The sequence below is a fragment of the Opisthocomus hoazin genome, chromosome 3, assembly GCF_030867145.1.
Source record: "Opisthocomus hoazin isolate bOpiHoa1 chromosome 3, bOpiHoa1.hap1, whole genome shotgun sequence".
NCBI classification, from domain to species: Eukaryota; Metazoa; Chordata; class Aves; order Opisthocomiformes; family Opisthocomidae; genus Opisthocomus; species Opisthocomus hoazin.
Genome location: NC_134416.1, coordinates 101,174,462 through 101,195,119, shown reverse-complemented (window position 1 = coordinate 101,195,119; position 20,658 = coordinate 101,174,462).

Genomic DNA, 20,658 nt, shown 5'->3' with positions numbered 1-20,658 from the left:
ATCTGTAGGAAAGATGAACAAATTCAGGTTAAAATACTTCCTTAATAAACCTTTTCTTTTGACACCTTAGCTGTTATTTTACTGTAAAGCTACTTTACTCGGTTTCTGGGAATGTGCTTTTTAATTTGTTTATGTGCTAAGAAAAATCTCTTAAGGCCATCATGATGAAAAAATCACACTCCTTTGCTTACTGAAGGATTTTAGTACTGAATGTCATTACAGCAAGCAGACTCAGAGCAGGTTTGCACAGCAGGTAATATTCCACCTATTTATTTCAGCCTGATGCTGAGCTGGAACTATTGATGGTCAGTGGGATTAGAGCTATGTAATCAATTGTTTCTGTTGTATAATGTACTAATAAACTGACACCTTGAACTTGTAACTTAGGTAATTTTTTTTGCAATATTATCTATGAGGCTAATCTGAATTATCTAAGAACGTATTTCCTCTTTTGTCTATACTGCCAAAGGCCCCAAAAGCACACTCTATTACAAGCCTTACCAGTATATCTTGCTGCAAGATGTATATGTAGCATTGTTGTAATGAACTTATTCTTCCCTCTAAATGAATATACACTTGAAATATCATTGAAAGTCTTCAGAAATTACTGGATGCCCTCCCTCATTGCATGCACCCTAGAACCTTAATATTCTAGTCATCCGTACCAGTAGTCTTAGGACAAGGTTATGTAAATTATATATAACCTCTTCAATTACCATTGGGAAAAGATGCAGAAGTAAACTTGCTGGTGTAACAGCAAGATATATTGCTGGTTACAAAAATATATTAAAGTGATTAAATATAAAGTTAATAGGAAAAAATTACCCAGGAAAGGAAACCCCTGTTTCAGCTACGTTTATGTAAATTAATCCCTAAGACAAAGTTATTTCAATAGACCTACCTTGAGAAAGAATAATTTTTACATTTCGAGTCCTGTTAAGAGTAAAAAAGCAGTACACCTTATGCATGAAACTAAGATTTTATTGTTAGACTAATCAAAATGTAACATGAAGTTACTGCTTATCCAGCTAACTGACAAAACATTAATTAAAATTACAATTAAGATTATTATGCATAAACTTCATAGTGTCTATGCCTTTTATTTAGTACTATGTTTCTCCTTCCAATATCCTTTTGGGTCTTGAGGTCAAAAGTACTAGTCTTCCTCAAGCAGAAAAGACAAGAGGTTATGATCAGACGCTACCATCACAGTCTTGAGTTCTTCATCAGCTGGCATTTAACGTTAGCAATAGAAGAGCTAGAGATGTTTGTCTTCCTTGTTCTTGAGGGCCACTTCAAGCTATATTTTTATGTTTTGTTACCAGTCCGCTTTCTTTGCTTCCCAGCCCGAGCTTGAAAGTTACACAGTAGCCTCCCTAAACCCCGATTAACACAATAAGTGTTAAGGGTCTTGAGTGTCTTAAGTGATCTTAATTACCCTGACTAGCCTTGTGTGGGACAGACCCTCACCCACATCCTCTCCCTGTAGTTCCAGGAGCTCTGTTTAAGATCAGGGCTGGACACCTACTTCTTTCATAAGGTACATTGCAGGTGATCTGTTTTCAATCCTGTCTTTAGCCCCAGCTTAGACCTTGACCTATATTTTAGCTCTTTCCTCAAGCCCTGTCTCTGGCCCTTTTCTGTTGCACTGAACTGGACTCCTTGGCTGGACCTGACTCATCACTTTGCCATGTCTAGGACTGTTGGTGACACTTGTTATCAGCACCCAGCTCTGCCCACCCCGCCTAGATCCTGTAGTACTGCACTCTACTGCAAATGTGGTATGAGCAATGGGGTCCCTCCTCATGAAGCAGCCCAGCTCCTGCTGCTGCCTCACAAAGGGCAGCTGTTAGCTATACAGTGACTTCATAGGGTGGAGGGACCTTTTTACTATACATGGTGCTCCCTGAGCTCAAGTGACAGCAATTAGGCAATAATCACTTAGCTAATTATTGTCTAACAACTGAAACAAGATAAAGCCTGCTGAGGCCACCACAGGCTCAGGTAAGCTGTGAAGGTTCTGTGCTGTTAAGTTGGTACAAACCTTGCAGCCTTTTAGTAAAAATAATAAAATTGCATCTCTCAGGCTGTGTGGTCTGGTAAGATAGTGAATTCTGTTAATGAGGGAGATGTCTTATAGAATGCTGTTGGAGAGCTGTAACTGAGACTGGATCTGTTTTCTGTAGTGCTATGGCTTTTCTGGAGCTTCCCAGTGGTCAGGTAAGATAGCATAGTATGTTTTAACTGTACCTGGTGACAAATGTGGTCTAGGTTACTATTTCTTGTGCTTTTAGCCAAGGTGTTTGCTCTACTAATGAAAATTTATAGGCTGCGGGAAGTGAGGGTTTGTAAAAGCATGTATTCACTGGTTATTGCTTTAAAATGTACCTGGAAGCTCCTCAAAGAAGTGCTGTTTTTTGCATATAGTTTCGCTAAGACTCTGCAAAGCAGTGCCCTATTCTAATATTAGTGGGATTTTTTGGGTAGGACAAACAATCGGTACTGCTAATTACTTTTTTTCTTTGAGATTATGTATTGGAACTAAGTCTGCTAGGTATGTCTTGGTGATAATATGTGGTATTTCAACATTTAAAAAAAGAAAAATGAAACACTCTACTGGCTGTATAAACTCCTGGCTTGTGAAGTGGAGAAATATGATTTAATGAAAAGTTTTGTACATGTTCTTTTCTTGCCACTTGGATGTGGTTGCTAAGACATTACTTTCAAAAACAAAGCAGTAAGGCTGTCCCAGAAATGGCATGTTGGTGGTGAGACAACAGAATAATTCATCAAAGATGCATGAAAATGTGTTATAAGGATACCATATGTACTTGTAAAACAAGAAACAACAGGAAGAAAGTACAGTAACTGGTGCTGATGTAAAATGGATGTGAAGACTCTATCAGTAACTGTTTGGGTGGGAGGTTTAACAAGTCTGAAGTTGAATTCTACTTTAACTTAACAGTTGGTGCTGAAGTTGCTTTAAACTGTAAGGCTTTTCGTTTTCTTATCTGTACTAATGAGATACATAATAATTCTATTAATCCTTCGTGGCATGGCTAAGACATAGTTTTGTTTTTATCTGTGGATGTTTACAGGCTGTTTTTTGGGGGGAAGAGGTAACAAAAAATGCAAACATGGTAATTTTACGGTGTGTGCCAGCAGCTTTGTGAAGAGATATGAAGAAATTAACAGAACTGAATTATTTAAACAGTTCTGCTGACTTTGCATGCATATTTAGTTCAACCAATCTTATGTAGAATTTGACCATGTTAAGCTTTACCAGAACACGGTGAGTAATTACCAATAAGACAAAATGCGTTTAACTAGGGAATGATGGCAGACTAAAAGCACATGCAAAAGTAGATATGAAATAACTGAGCATCTCTAATAAAATATATTTCTAAAATCGAACTCATGAATAAAAGTGAAAGATGTTGAGAATGATTAACTTTTTAAAGCAGAGCAGTCATTAGTTTGTTTAAACTGAATTCCTGAATCAAAAGCAAATTTTCCATCTCAGAGTTTCAACTGAGCATGAAACTGTCTTGTAGAGTTGATAGTGGTGTTAAAAATTTTGAAGCGTCTTCCATTTGTAAAACTAACATTGAAAGTGGCTGGTGTCTCATCATAAGCTTTCAAATCATTTTGTGGTTCAGTAACATGGAGATATTGGCTTTGAAGAGAGCTGTGAAGCTGAGCAGTTCACTTTGCAGAAGGAACAGCTCTACATACTGCTTTTTAAAAGTCTGTCTTCTATCATGCTTCATAAGCACAGGTAAAAAAATAAATCTGAAGAGCAAGCAAACTTTAGAACTACACTCCGAGGGATGCTGACTCTCAAGCGCAGAAACCCAAGGGAAGCTTGTTGCTCTACTGATGCAGTGTCTCTGACCAACTGCATAACTACTCAGTTTCAAGATTACAGTGAATATCTTGTATGCATGGGGTTTGGAATGTATTTAAAATTGTATTTAATGAGGAAGTGCAACTAGATTTTTAATCTAACTGCTAGCATGCTGATTATAAATTAGTATTAATCATAAACTAGAATTTTGGTGCCATTCAAAAGGGAGTGTTCATGATTTCCTAATGTTTTCTTCTTGCCATACTTGCCAGTATTCAGGGCCAAGGCCTTAATTACTCCACTTTTGTATTGCTGCCTGAAAAGTTTCAGGTCATGACAGTATCCTTTGCTTATAAACCACATTGGTTTCTCAGCTGTTCTCATTTATCTAGACTTCAAAGTATTTAAGACCAGCGGTGATTAGGTATCCAAATAATTGAAACTGAATTAGTTAATACTAAGCTTCCTTAAATGGTCCCTTAGCAAATCTATAGTAGTATTTTACAAGGTTCTTAAACAGTTATCTTGATGCATCATTATAGGAATTTCGTGCTACGGGCAGGAGGGGACAACACATGTTTTGCAGTGGAACTAAGGCAATGTGCTGATCAGACAGGGGAGACTTGCTGTGGATAGGTACACTACTTGCTGTAAGAGACCAATATAATTCCTTGCACTAACTTATTACAACCTTACTGCTATGCAAGTCCACAGTATTCTTTTCCTAAATATACTAGTTCTCCTGGACCACACGGATCAAGAGTTGTCATGACCTTCGTTATTGGCCCCCATGTTCCCAGAACACCTACAGGTCTCTTAAACTTCAAGAATACAGCGCAGTTAGACTCCATTACTATGTCATATGTGTGCTAGGTCTCCCAGCCCCAAATGGTGGCTGTGGGCAGACACTAGAGATGGTCTTGCTCTGTGTTGTTACTACCCTCTCAGCCTTTGGGCTGAAGCTTTCCTGTTTCTGTTTTTACCTAGTTATACCACAGCATGCTTTTCAGTATTCTGTACAGGCAGGCTTTTCAAATTACAATTTCCTCTCAGTGATTTTTAAAAGGAGTTAAAGGAACAGTGCAGAGCTGATATAGTAATTGTTATCTAGCATACACCCTGAGTTCCAGAAGTTGTGAAAGTGAGGTCTAGTATGAAAGTAAAACTGTATTAAGTAACTGACAAATACTACAGCCAGCGAATGTGCTCTTCACTCCCGTAGTATGTGTCAGTAGAAATAATAGGACCATTAGTAGTGGAAGACTTCCAAAAGCTAGGATTTGGAAAGACTGTGGAAGCTTTGTTACAGCTCAAAATAGTGCTAAACAAAGTTTGGGCTTCTGCTAAAGGTAACAGCAAACAGCTAGTTAAACTAATGCCAGAAAATCTTTAAACCCCACATCTGGTAGTCAGCAATAACCAGTTAGTACAGAGGTGGGAATTAATCCTGAAATAAGCAGTTAGGAAACAACTTTCCCGAGAGAAGCTTCTCTCCTGAATCCTAATGTTTTGTTCATCTACTATCTTTAAATTGTTTCCTACTGAACTATTTTCAGTACACATGTTTGTTTTAAATACATCAGTGTATCTAAGTCATAGCTTACCATGACAGAAGCAGAAGTGAAATACCTGCATACAGGAGGAATTTTCAGTCACCTCCCTTTTCAAGTACTGAAATGATGAATGCATTACTCTTTGTAGCTAATAGTGATTTAAGACATTCCTCTCCCCTATAATTCTTGAACAAATGAGTACTGTTTTAATGGTAAGCACAGAACACCATACCCTGACTGCCCCTGAGGAGTTGCTACTGTGACTGTGGTTTTCTTGGAAGTGGATGAGGAACACCATGGCAAGAAGCATAGAAAGGAAGAAATTGTTCACAGGGGTATTGCAGTGTGTGTGACCAGAGACAGTTACATGATGGGTGAGGTAAATATTGCATAAGCATTAAAGCATTTAAATGTACCTAATTAGTATAGTTAGCTGTTTGATAACATGAGAAAAATAATTTTAAGATATTATTCTCTTTTTACGTGGCTGGGGGAAAACTTTAAATCTAGACTGGCTTGTAAGGCAAGAAAAGGCACCGTATAGAAATAAAAGCATCTATTTCATTGGTATCTGGTGGCTTTCCTACAGGTACTGGAATATAGATTGCCTGTCTTGCTGTGTGTGCTTTCCAGAAGATTTAATGTCAACAAATAGGCAGGATCCCATCTTTTTCAGAAAATGAGCATGTTGGCTTCTTCAAAAATACATTTTATTGGTTATAAACAGTTTTCTCCTCCATTTTACAAGCAAGGGGATCTAGGTCATATGTTGCTCAGAGCAATGCAGTGTTTTGAATGACTGAGGACATTTAGCTGCTTTTTCTCTGCCAGAACTTGGGTAGAAGGTCCTGCCCCAGTTGAGAATCGGGCAGACAATAGACATACCATTGTACCTGGCTGTCTAAGGAATAATGTGGCTTTACAAATGCCTTGCTGAAGACTCGAAGTGTTGTAATTTCTTTTAGGAAAACACAAAGATAGACTTAAGCTGTGTTGGTACTTTCCTGAAACAACCACTGACATTTTAATGAGATCACTAAGATTTTCTGCCTCTAAAGTACTCAAACTACAAAGAGTGAAGGCCAACTTAAATGTAAATGTGACACATACTGTGGCAATCAGTGCAGGAGCTCTGTGGGAATGTAGATCCTTTATAGGTGTCAACTAAAACTACAGTGGAAATGTAGTTTCTCAAATGATAAATAATTCAAATATGAAATGGGACCTTACTATTAGTGTCTCTGAAATTGGGTGCCAGAGCTGTGGACTGTTATTAACCACTTAAAAATACTGCCAAAGAAAAATTTACTTATTCATTTTGATATAATCTGTTGGCAAATTCTGATGAGCTCTGATTGCTGCCTATACTTAGGATTTGTTCAGTGATGGCTGGTAAAACATGCATTTTTTTCATGCATCTTGTGAAGAGTTTTCTAGTACCCACAAAGCCTAACGATCATTATGTAGCTATCTGCAAAGGACTACCTCCTATAACCAGCATTTCTTCAACCACTGCACACAGTCCCTCTCCAGATGATACTGTTACTGGTGCTTGACATAGAGCTGCTAGGCTGGACACAGATCCCTATGGCCAACCTCATCTTTGGGATGTGAGGAAGCTGATTAATCACTGAGGAGTTAGTTACTGCTGTATTTTTCTAAACACGGAGCAAGGCAGATGTTTTTTGTATGACTTTCTGATCGGTGTTTTTGCCTAGTATACCAAGTGATGATCCTGTATTTTTTATGGCTTTCTACCCTTTTTGTGAAGGGTCCTTCAGAAACAAGTAACAACTGTAACAGGTCCCATCTTTTTTTGTGCACTTTATTGCATGCCCTTCTAATGGGAGCCCCTCCCCAGGCTTTATTCTTTGACATATTAATGCATTTTCTCTTATGTGTTTCTGTTCCCAGAATGTTTTTTCAGGTGTGAGCTGTTATAATTGCATAACTTTAATAACGATTATCATACATATAACAAAGTTGCAGTTCTACTTATATCGATACAAATATTTTGGGGTATATACTGTTCATTTAAAGCACATCTATCTCAGTTAGGTATATACAATTATACAGTTAGTATATGCACCATTGAAAACACTTAAACTATAAAGAACTAGCTTGACATCTTGGTAATTAAATACCAGGGAGGTCTAAACTCAAACACCTTAACTGTACAGATTTTTCACATAGTATGCTAATGGCGATAAAAGACGGTCGTAGGTGATAGACTCATTTGAGGCTACAAGCTAATTAGTGAGGTCCTGACTAGAATCACAGAACCTAATGATTTGATAAAGCTGTCTTGTGAAGAATTGATCTAACTTTTTCTTTAAACTCTACTAATAGTTCTCATTAACTGCTGGTGTTATCCCAAAAAGTGGGATTCATTTACCCAGTGTGCAATATGCCAATACACAGACAGAGCAGAGGTGTTCTATTGCATATTTGTGCAGATGTGTGTCTGTCCCAAGACAGCACACCAAGCTTTCAAATTAAGTTATTTATACACAAAGTATTAACATATTCAACTCCCTATTATATATGCATTGTTATTCTATTAAATGATTGGCTAAAGTATCTTCATCCATCATGTAAATTAGTATGCATGCTCAGTTGCTTCATCTTTTGAGTCTGGGGTATAATTGGGGTAGGTGTTCTGTGAGTTGGTGCTCGCAGTTTCCCCCTGCTGGAACTACCTTTCCGATAGTTACCTGTTTCTTTTGGCAGTCTCAGCAGCTTTTCATAGCTTGTTAGCTATTGTTATGATTCATCACACCCTGGTTCTTCTAGGAACAGGTACATCCTTCTTATGAAACAATAACACATTATTCAAAATCCTGTTTCTTAGCTTCTTTAAACCTAGTCCCCTCTTTATTCCTTAGTATGACACTGGTAACATGCCTGAGGTTAAACACCAGGATCCCTGGACTGCAGTCTTCATCTACTACAAAGAGGAATTTTTGCTGAACACTGAAGTTGTTGGGTAACGTGAAACAAGGGGGGGAAATAATGCTTAGTTGCATCCTCACACACCAAGAGTGTACGCAGTACTTTTCAGGAGAATAAAATTGTTTAGAACACTAGTTAGATGATAATTATGGATGATTCACCACTGTTGCACTGCTATTGATTTATCATTGATAGTTTTTTGTGGTTTGTATTGGGATTTCTATTTTATGTTTGTTCTTCTTACTTGTTTGAGATGAATATTTGAATGTGTAGGACAGGATTCTGTACTGTCTTCTATTGTGCATTTATTTTTCTCTAGTTCCAGAAGTCAAACATAATGATGGACTTCTTGCCAAAATATGAACTCAGAATTATTCTGGGATGGAGTAAACACTTCTGCACATACACAAAAGGAACACAACTTTCTTTGAAGTCTCATTTAGTTCTTTTCATGGTATGTTTCAGTTTTCCATCTATATTTTTGTAAAAAAAATTAAACACTACCAAGTGAAGGAAGAGGATGCTGTCAGTACTTCTGTTCCTATGGTATAGTCAAATGGACAGAAAGAATATGAGAAATACTGGTTCAAAATGCCTTTTTTAGTACCTAAGGCTTGAAATTGAACTCGCTTGTCTCCTCGGGGAAGTTCCCAACCCTTCTTTTGAACCAATGAGACATCACTTGATTCTCCATGCCCTGGAGAATGTCTTAAGTAATAAGCTGAAAGAATTACATTGCTAACTCATAAAATAATGAAATGTGCAAAATAGAAAAGCCTTAAAGTTCCTAGTCTACCATATCCCCCAACTACTAAGTGACCCAGAACCATCGATACCCTTGCTGGATGATAAACCTCAGGTCAAACACTTGAGGTGAGCAGAGAAGAGGATACAACCCTTCCTCTCTCCGAGCTGCAGCATTTTTAAAGAGTTGTATGTGCAGAGGTGCTGATGGCTTTATTGTGAATTGCCTGTGACAGTTTAATATTCTTTTTTCAAAAAACTTCCCCTGCTTTTACTGGAAAAACTTTATTATGGTTCTTTTAGGCAGATAAGAATACTCTGCTCACAAACATAATCTTTTTATTTTAAAGAAATAAGAAACAAGCTCAAAGTGTTTATTTTTTTCTTTTTTTGGCTGCTTAAAAAAAATTATCAAAAACTTAATTTGGAATAGGGTGATGTTATACTAACAGGTCTGCCTTAATTAATCTTCTGACAAATGCGAATTCTTACCTTAAGGCATTTTAGATAAGTTTTCAAATGAAAGACAAATCCATGCTGTACAATCTCGATTATTTTCTGTGTAGAATAATGCGTGCAGTGCAATCTTGGAACATATGTTCACTGTTCCATACCTTACTCAAATCTCAGCACTCTTACCAGTGCTTGGCTTCCAGGAAGCCGTGTTACCCTGAAGATACCTCCCTTCTGCTTATATTTTGTTTTCCTTTTCTTGGTATGTTGGTGTTTGTCAACCAATAGGGATGTCTTAATTGGGAGCAAGGTAGATAAGAGGCAATAACCTTCCTGCTGGTGGTGCCTGATGTGATACACAGCTCATGTTATGTGATGTGCTCCTGTTAAGCAGCTGCATAGCTTTCTCTTAACCAAACTCAGATTGGGGCACCATATAGCTAATGCATAACAGCACTGGCAAATGCAACAGCTTCTCCAAGAGCAGAAGACAAAGTGCTTTTAGCAGTCTGATCTGTCAGCTCTTACCATGATACTTGTGGCAAGAGGTATTGTCTACCTTCAGAGTAAACTGAATGAATTTTGAATTTGGATCTCATTATTTTATTGGTGACACAGTATGCGAATGTGCAATTTCTCTGTGATGCTGTTACCACACAGTACAAATAAAGAAGGCTCTGGCAATATGCGCAGCATGTGTCTGTGTTGCAGAACTTCACTCTGTTGCCTGTAGAGGTACTTCAGCTAACTGCAACTAAGTCAGTATATCTTTGTGGCATTATGCTGTGTGAGGCAGAAAAACTGAGATATGGGAAGCAGTATAGCTGCATAGCATTTCTCTGTCTGAGATATTTCCATCTGAGATTTAGCTCCATAAAAATATTATATAGATGAAGCTGTATTCTGGAATTTGTGCAAACTGGAAAACCCTTTGAAAAATCTTTATCAATTGCCCAATACAGACTGCTTAGGTAATGTGCATATATCATGAGACTTATTAGACTTTGATATCTAGATTATTTGTCTTTTAAGACAAGAAAGATCATTCACCCATGACAGGATCTAACCAAGCTTGTTTAAAAACACAACACCCCATGTCAAAGCAGTCATCTCATTTGCCAGTTTTGACCACAATTAATTATCCATTCATTTATCTTAAGTATGTTCTTATAACAAAATGCCCACAATTGTTGACTTAGTTCACTGAACAGCATACGTTTTAAAGGAAAATGAATATAATTTCAATTATTTCAAATGCTTAGATTTTTTCAAGGAAAATCTAAATTAAGTCTTTGGGAATAGTATTAAGAAAGTGTCAACATGCAGTAGGAAATGCTAAGGAGTTTGAGATTATTTGAAGTACTGCGTCTGGATGTGTGATTTGTCTTTAAATTTGTTGAATCAAAGCAAAGGGAAAATAGAAAGGATCAGAAACTCTAGGGAGATATGTGCAAAATACTGAGGCAAAACCCAAACTGTTCAAAGAAGAATTTTTAAAAAACATAAAATGCAGTCATAAATCTTTTCCAAAGACCTCAGATTGAGGAGAGCTGATAGAGTGTGTGAAGCTAATTGATGAAGGCATAAAAAGAGGACTTAAGAGGGTGAGACCACAGCAAAGGAATTATGGGGGGGGGGGGAGGTTAGCATTGCTGCTTATCATTCAGGAGCTTGGGGACTTCCCATGCTGGAATCCTGATTTAATCTGTCAAGGAATCTGTTAAATTCTTTTGTAGAGAAGTATATGAAACATGTCGAGAAAATGAACAAGAAGTTGTGACAACCAGATGATATTCACCGCAGAGTTCTAAAATAACTCAAAATTGCTTACCAAAATTCATAGTTCAGCTATCTCCAGCTTAAAGCTGTAAGGTATTAGAGGCCAGGAAGTGGCTGATGTGGTACAAATTTGGGTTTTTTTAAAGATTTCAAAGGTCATCTAGGTGACTACAGACTAGTGATTATGTTATCTGTGCAGGGCTAATTGATAGAACCTTTTCCAAAAAGTAAAATTAGTAAACATGGAGGAATAAAATATACCAGAGTAAATATGATTTTGTAAAGAGAAACTTCCTGCCTCAGAGGTTCAAAAAATGGTTGGGGAAATAAAGAAAGGGAACTCATGGATATTTTTGTTCCTTGAAGTCTGAGCCACAAATTAGTGGATACTGAAGAGTATTCTAGGGAATTATTAAATGTGTGTGCTTTTCTCATTGTTTCTTAGCCATCCCCTGCTGGACATGGTAAGAGGGAAAAGGCTGATCTATAAAAACATTTCATCACATTTATTAGTCATGTTCTTTGTGGCAATATCTGATGATAGGAAAGAGTCTTGTGTTGAGCTGGAATTTTTAATTTGGTCAGAACAGGTGTCTACTGGTGAGTATTCTGGCTTCTTGAGTCTGTGCTGTAGTCCATGCAAAAGATGAATATTTTCTCGAATGAGAAACAGGTTATAGATGTACACATGGCATACAAACAAATGTGTGAAACTTTCACTGCCATTACATTAATCTGATTTTAATATGCCAAAGAAGTCTGACTTTCAAGATAGCAGCAAGCATGATAGGTCAGAAATCATCACTTCTCTGTGGGCCTTGAGGAACCTGTTTATCTGATTTAGACTCTTTGTACATCAATGTAAACTAACTGATTGTATATTCATCTCAGTAACAACTAATGGTCTGTCTTCCACACCACTGAAGAGTTATACAGGTATTATTGTGGAAGTGGATTACAGAAACTGGCAAATAGCTTGATACTGACTGTTAGAAATAAGCTACTGTGTAAGATATTTTGAGTTGGGAATCTAATCAGCAATTGCAGCTACAGAATTGCTGGTTTTACACAAATAGTTCTGCAAAGATATAGAGTATATAGTAAACATTTACCATGACTTGTAAATTGCAGCTCCTGAGCTGCATTTGAGTAGTGTATTGTGAGTTATTTGGAAAACTTTATCTGATATAAGTATGTGCTTGTATCTTTCAAACCTAATCACCTGGTTTCTAAGCAAACTTCCGAAAAGATTACTTTCTTTTCATGTTCTCAGTGAAAGAGACTATCATGATAGCAACAGTTCTATGTGTTCTAGCTCTAGTCAGACTTGTTTCTAGCTGCCCTTTACACTGCATGTGTGTAAAATGGGCATTTGAGGCTTTGGTAGTGACAATTTCTCATATTCAAACTGTGTGACTTCATAGCTGACTGTGCAGAAGAGTAGTGCAAAGATGGAGCTCAGGTAATGGTGCTCCACCTGGAGTTAGATTTAATCTAGAACTAAAAGCTGATCTTTGTGCCTAAGAACTCCCAACATGATTAGTGGTAAGATATTTTGGATTTGTATTTAGTCCTTTGTATTTGCTCAGTTTCTTATACTGTATTTTTCAAACTGATTTAATTGGATAGTTCATCCAGAATGACAGTAAACAACCATTGTGACTTTGTTGTTCTTGGTATTTGAGAACAAGTGATTTTTACACCAATGTAAACCTTGCATCAGGGTGCAATCGGCAGTCTTGTAGTTATGACCATTCAACTGTTCTCTACAGCATCAGGCAATAGGCTACAAGGCAGCCAGTGCATTGGAAGCAAAATCTAATTAGCGTATGCTAACTCAAAGCAGAAAGGCTAATTTCTTCTTTGGAATAATGGTAAATCTCAGAGATGTTCTTCAAGTGCCATGCAATACAACACTTCTATGACACTTCAGTGCTACACAGAATGCTGATTGTACAGACTATTCATCAGTTCCCAAAAAGCTTTTCAGAAATACTCTGCTGTAGAGTCCTGACCTGTCCAGTTTGTATGACATTACTATCTGCTATCATGACATTCATTTTGCTAGTTTATGCCCAATTTATCAAGCAGCCCAGACCACTTTGGATTACTGATCTGTCTTCCTCATTAGATTAATTTCCCTATATCTTGTCATTCATAAATGTTATCAGGAATTAATTTGTATTTCTCTTTAGGTCTTTGATAAAATGTTAAGTACTAGTGGGTTTAGAACTGTTCTCTGGAATGCTGCTAAAAACACATCCTCTCCGATTATTACTCTTCGCTACAGGAAGCTCAAGGAAATATTTGAGCTTTTTAATCTAATTATGTGCCACTTTCACTTCTTGCATAAGTCCTTTTAATTGAAATATTATGCAATAATCAGTTGGTAAGCAAGGCACTAAATAAATAACAGGAAATAGGTCCTGTTGAACTAGCCAGGTCTGTCTTTATCAGAAGTAATGTTGCAGTTTTCTCCTCTTGACTGGCATTAATTACATTTTAATACTTTAATTCTTTAGGTCTTTAATTCTTTATTAATTGTCTTGTGTAAGCCCTTCAGTATTTCACCCAGGACCGATACCAGGCTGACAAGCTGTTACAGCACAGACTTCCTCATTTACCTCTTAAGATACAAGCAAAATTTTAGCTCTCTTCCACTGAGTTTGGAGCTTGGCTACTGTGCCAAGTGCTGTTGAACCTCAGCACTTTTTCTCCAGCGTCGCTCTGGAAGCAGGCTGTTTGGCTGCAAGCAGTCTGGGAGCAGTTTCCCGACATCTGAGCTGCAGTTGCATATCCATCCTGTGATATGACAGCATCGCCTCTCTTTCCAAATTGAAAAAAAATGAAAATGCATCTATCTCTTTCTTGAAATGTATCTATCATTTCTTTCTAGAAAGGCACTTCAACTGTGCTGATTACTTTTATTTAACACATTAAATAAACATGAGACACTGTGCCCCCTTCATCCCATTTATTAACTTTCATAGTCATTCATTTTTACAGTGTCCTTTGCTTCCTTTACTGATTCGCCCCTACCCCTCCCCCCCCACATGCTGATTTATAACTTCTTTCACTGCACTCAGTGTTATGTATGTGTTCTGGGATTGTATTAGAGTGCTGCTTTTCCCCTGAGCAACACACTGAATTTCTTAGATCTGTGAAACCTTATGTAGTCATAGAAACATGATTTCCAGAGCACCTAGTCAAGTAATGTTAAATAACTTCCAATTATTCAGTTTAATTAAGATTTTATCACTTGATCTATTTGTCTCCAGATTCATGAACATTGTTTGAATATCTTTTAATTTATGAATAAAATAATGAGATATTTGTAAAACAAATGCATAGCTTTTCCAAAAGTGAAAGAACCTGGCTAGAAAAATATTAATTTATTTTTCATTACTACTTAAGTACAAACAGTAATAATGGTGGATACTTCTCTCAAATTCTGCAGAATTCAGGCCTTCTGGGTTTAAGATCATGAAAAAACTCCAAACTATATATGAAGTTGCAGCGTCATTCAGTTTTTTGTTGAAAAAGACTGTATTTGGCTTCTACATCTTTGAAGAAGAAAATAGAGAATAATTCTGCCTCACAGCTGCAAATGGTTAAACATACAAAGTTGCCCAGTAAGTGAGATGTATCCATGTTGTGTACCCAGTCCCCTCCTCACTGTGGCTGCAGGGAAACAGACCTGGGAGGCTTTGTGTGGTTGAATTTGGAATAAAATGGAAGCTGCCTACTTGGTATTTTGTTAGTGTCTCCTCCTCTGCACATGTGTTGGCTTTTGAGTGAAAGATGTTAGTGCACAGTATGTAGAAATACTCTTGTTCAGAAGGTTCAATAGAATAAGCTGTTCCTGGTAAGTAACTGTATCTGCATCATCATAGCTGTAAGAGGCTGAGGCAAAGGAAAAGTTCCCAAATACAAGGTGGTACTTGTCACAGCTGGTAGGCACAGCAATTGCAGCAGAAAACTGCATGGCACAGCATTTTCCTCAGAATAAAAAATGTGCCTATATTCTGAGAACCTGCAAGGCAATATGTAACAGCATCATATGCAATGTAATGAATTAGTCATGTGAAACTATTAATCATACTCCTTTCACCACTGACTCCTCTATTAATCCGTTCCTGCCAGAAATTTAATATTACAGATTCCTTAGAAGTTTCATACACCTACCACTGTTTAAATTAACCTTAGGCTTCCTCAACTCTCCCTTCCCTTCATACTATCCCTTTTGCCCAAGGAGTGGAAGACAGCAAGATCCCTGTAGGAGGTTAGTTGTAAACATTGTGCAAGTCAGTCCTGGCATTATAAACCCAGAACTATTTCATGTTTAGCAATGCATGACTAAGAGCTAAGCTTTGTTAATTTGTTACTAATGGCAAAAAAAGGGGAAGAAACCAAGGTTTCATTATGGATGATTGGGTGCACCACAAAGCTGTGACATCCTTAGTACTGTGCAAGAATCTGAATGAGTCAGGAGCTGGAAATCGGTATCTGTGCAAGAATAATACCAGGTGATATCTACAATAGTTTGACCTTTGAAGAAATGTAATATACACCTGGATGAGGTTGCTGGTATGATATACTCTGTTTTAAAAATCAGGAGAACTTATTTTGGGAAAATATTTACATTTCAAGAACATTGTATTGAAACACCAACACAGTAGAAATAAGATTTTAGGCTCTGATGCCTCTGGAAGGTAATTTGGGTTTTACTGGTGTTACTGTGGTGTTTTGGGGTTTTTTGGCAGTGCATGGTATGGGAAAACGGAAGCACTTTTATACATTGAATGCAGTAATAGGCTTACTAATGATAACAAACAAAAGGAGGATAGCAAAAGAACACAAGGAACTGACAAAGGACTAACATGGTGGCCTTGAGTCATAACTGTAATTAAAGCAAGGGGTTAAGGTAACAGAAACATCTACTGACTTGCCAAATGCTGGAACAAGCTGTCTGAAAGTAACCCACCCTCACTGTAATATAACTATAATTCCAATAGACACCTCCAAGGTAATGGTTTTAGATGTTCACCCCCTTGATATCACACATGTTCTATACTATTATATTGTGTGATGAACTATGCATTTTTAATTTTTGTAAGAATAACCTTCTGCTTTTTGACATATATAAAAGTGGCTGTATACTAACACAAGGTGTGCTAGCTTTGTGGAGTTACCACTTAGCACCCATCTCTGTGCAGACATGAAATAAACTGATAGCTCTGTGTTAATCAGCTCTTTACACACTGGGTAAAGAACCCTGATTTCAGGACAAAAATTACAGGATCATAGGATATGGTCATGTAAGATGATTCAGGTTGGAAGATACCTCAGGAGGCCTCTAATCCCACCATCTGCTTAAAACAGGGTCAGCTGTGTGGTCAGACCAGGCTGGTCAGTGTCTCTTATCCAGTTGTTAAATAGGACCAGTCTCAGGATGGACCCTGTGGATTATTGGCTACTTGTTACTGGTGTATGACCCATTCAGCACTACCCTCTGAACCCAATAATTCAGAAAGGCTTTTGCCCATCTGCGTTTTCACTGATCTAGACTATAATATGTAATTTGTTTCCAAGAATATTGTGAGGGACTGCTCATTTGTACTCAAGCTGAGGTAACTGCCATTGACCTTTCTCCCCCAGTCTGTAAATCTACTCATCACTTTCATATCTAATGAATTAAAAAGTATACATGAAAACCAAGGCCTTCCTATTTGGCAGAAATTTCTGGAAATACAAAAATGATTCAGAGCAAGGATTTTCCTGTGTGCAGATCTTCATGAAGAGAGCACGTGGAGCTGATGCTTGGAAAACCAAGGAGGAATGTATTTTGACAGTAAAACAAACCTCCCCCCCCAAAAAAACCCCAGAACTCCAAACCCAAAGCTAACACCACTGATGCTGTGCTTGCATGCTGCTTTGGAGAAATAAGAAAGCAAAAAACAAGGTCTATGAATTGGAAAAAGTAGTTTACAGTGTTTTCATTACAATGAATAATTTAAGTGATGGGGATTAAATCTGATGCAAAAACAAGCAAGCAATTAAGTCTTTAAGATATAAATTACTGTCAGTGTGTTTGACTCAGCTGGAAGTATCTACAGCTGCTAATTTTTCTGGGCTGCCTTTTTAGCTAATAGGCACAAGCGGACGTTTTTAGGGCAGTTTCTGTACTGTTTTAAATGATCTATGATGAAATTGTGATTTAGGTACAATAGGCCCTATTGATCTCCAACACCTGTAAAAGGAGTGTAGAGTGACCAACTTAAAAATAGTCACCTACATGGCTAGATGGGTGGATTTGTTTCACTTTGAAACATCACTCTAAGTTCTGCAGCTGATGTTAAGGTTGTCCATCAGAGGAAGATTTAGGTATATGTGACTTCTACCACTTCACCACAGTTGTTCAGATTTTAGTTTGACTTCAAATATGAATTTAGAAGTCTTGGTTTCATATGTTCCAGTATTCCACCAATCTATTAGTAAAAGTTTTCAGTGCCAAATGCTCTGAGTGGAGAGCATGAGACAGCTACCACAAACTGACAGACCGTACAACAGCAATAGGAATAGATCATTATGGTCAGGCAAACTCAGCAGAGATAAAATAACTGTAAACATTGGAAAATACAGGTATTTAATGTTCTCTCACTCAACGTTTGTCTGAGTCCTGCCTTTAAAATGTGGCTGTTTGGTACAGAAACATCCCAGGATGCACATTATACTTCAAGGAAAAAGAAATCCCTACTGCAAGTGTTTTTTGAGCTGTATTGTTGTACGAACACTAATCATCAATAGTGGGATGTCATGCTAATGAGACCTAACTGTGTCTCCCCTTGCCCCCCATCAACAGTTGATTTCTATGAAGAGCTATAACTTGTTATAGCAGTATCTTATTGGTTCATTGGGTAGATTCTAATTGTTTGAAGAGACTGAAAAAACAGTGTAGCTGATCATTGTTCACTTAATTCACTAAGTAAATTAGAAGTTGAACGGAGTTCATGATGCATAATTGATTTATCTAAATAGCTAACTGAAAACTGAAAGTAGTAAAATGAATGAAACTATCTACGGTAATTATGACAGACTCATTCATCTCCAAAGATCTCTATTTTTGCTGCTTATTCCCTAAACTTTCTTTATTTCTCTGCTGATTAAATTTTCCCAATGTTAAAGCATACACTGCAACTTTCCTTACTACTTCAAAATGATAATTACATTAGTCTGGAGGTAGGGGAATACTGTACATATCTATTACCGTAACAATTTTCATGCATATGGGTAATCCCTTATTTTATTTCACAATTGTTTGTTCTATGAAGCTGCTCAGCACAGCACACTAAAAAATAATTGGCATGACTGACATGTAGTGATGATTATTCTTGATTCCTTACACTTTATGGTTTCTCTTCCTTTCATATCACTTATTTTTATTCAAGAATAAAAGTAATTCTAAAGTTGCTTAATGCTGAGTAGTGACTTTTTACATCTATTTAAAAAATTAATTTGAAAAGTCAGAAGTTCCTGCTTCTGCAGTCAACCAGTCCTGAAAATTATGCATCCTCTTTTCACAAATTCTTTTTATTTCATATTCACATGGGTTTTCACAGTAGCTAGAATAATATGTTATCTTGTAGTCCTTAGACTGTACTGGAAAAAAATAGATTTTCATGAGCCATCCTCAGATATTGAAATCACTCCACCTGTTATGTGGCAGGACATTTTATTGCAAAGTATCTGGGAGTATTACAAAATCCATACCAGAAGCAACAGGAGTTTAACTACAGAAGAGGTTTTTTTGTGTTGTTTTGGATCAGATGATCACAGTAACAGCATTCCGATAGCTTTATGGTGGCAGAGATATAGAAACTTAAGAATAGAACTGAGACCTTATCTTAGGGTCCTCTGATTCCTCTAAGATTAGCATACACTTATATTGCTCTCCTGACCTTAGAGCTGAAGTCTATATCTATAAAATAGGACACTTTAAAGACAATATTCTTAGATAATTATACATGAAAAGTAGTCTTTATTGCCTGCTGCGCACAGTGCATACATAGATCTTGATGTTTACTATTTTCTATACAAAATATATTACCTCACCTGCTGTATCACTAGAAGTGATTGTTAAACTAAATTGCAAAAGGTTGATTCAATGCTGGGTTTTACCCTATGGAAGTACAGGAAACATCCAGGTGGAACAGCTTGCAGTACTAGCACAGTAAATTGTGAATTTGGTGACAGCTTGAAACAGTTGAAAGTGTTGTGGGTTTTTTCCTCTGCATTAGCCAATCTGTGTTTGAAAACTTATTTTTATTAAAAAGTCACTTTCACTTCATTTTTTTTTTTTGTGTAATATCTTCTTTTTCACTAAACTTTCAAAGATTTCTTCCTTGTATGTATCATCTTATACCAGAAAATGTAGGAGACATGGGAGTTCCCTGTTTGGCTCTGAGTTAGCTATTTTCAACTTCATTTTCTAGAATCTTTACTACAATGTTGGGGGGGAGTATATTTTGTAGGAGTTGCGGTCTCTTACAATCTCTTGATGTAAGATTTTTTTTTCAAAATGTGGAATTGTATTATACTTCATGATACAATTTTCCTCAACTTTCAATCTTGAACTATAACTTTCTGGTTTGTTTTGTAGTCACTTTTGTTAACTTTAAGTTTTCTACATTAATTTTACTAAAATATTATAGATGTTACATATTCTGTTTGGAAAAAGTGAAATAAAGGGTGGAACAAAAATAAGATGAAGAAAACTGGAGATCTGGATGACAGGTGAAAGGGGAAAGGCAAGGCTAAGGGAAGATACAGAAAACTAATAATAAGATGGAAAAGTTAACAAAGCAGGAAATAGTAGTTCAGTTCAAAATTCACTTGGTGGATAAACTAATAAGGGAAAAAAATAATGTATCTAAAAAAATTTTTACTTGTGCAAAGGAAAACATATATCAAAGTATACATGTGATGCTGCTTGATCAAAAAAAAAAAAACAGTGATCTAATGGATGAGAATCTGCTGAGCTCAAACCTAATGCATTCTGCAGCGATAATAGCTGTTGCTTTGTATATAAATTAACTGGTCTGAAATATCTCCAATCCCAAAGGCCAGATCATCATGCCATTCATGCTGTAAAAAGTGTTCTCCCACCTGGATGGTCCCTTCCAGACACAGAGCTGTCTCAAGTGGAACAGTGTGAATTGGTGTTGTAAGGGCTGCAATACGCTTCACAACTTTTAGCACCGCCAGTGTGTTTGGATATCAAATACAACTGTAATCTGAAAGATGTCTGAATAATAGACTAGAATTGCAGGG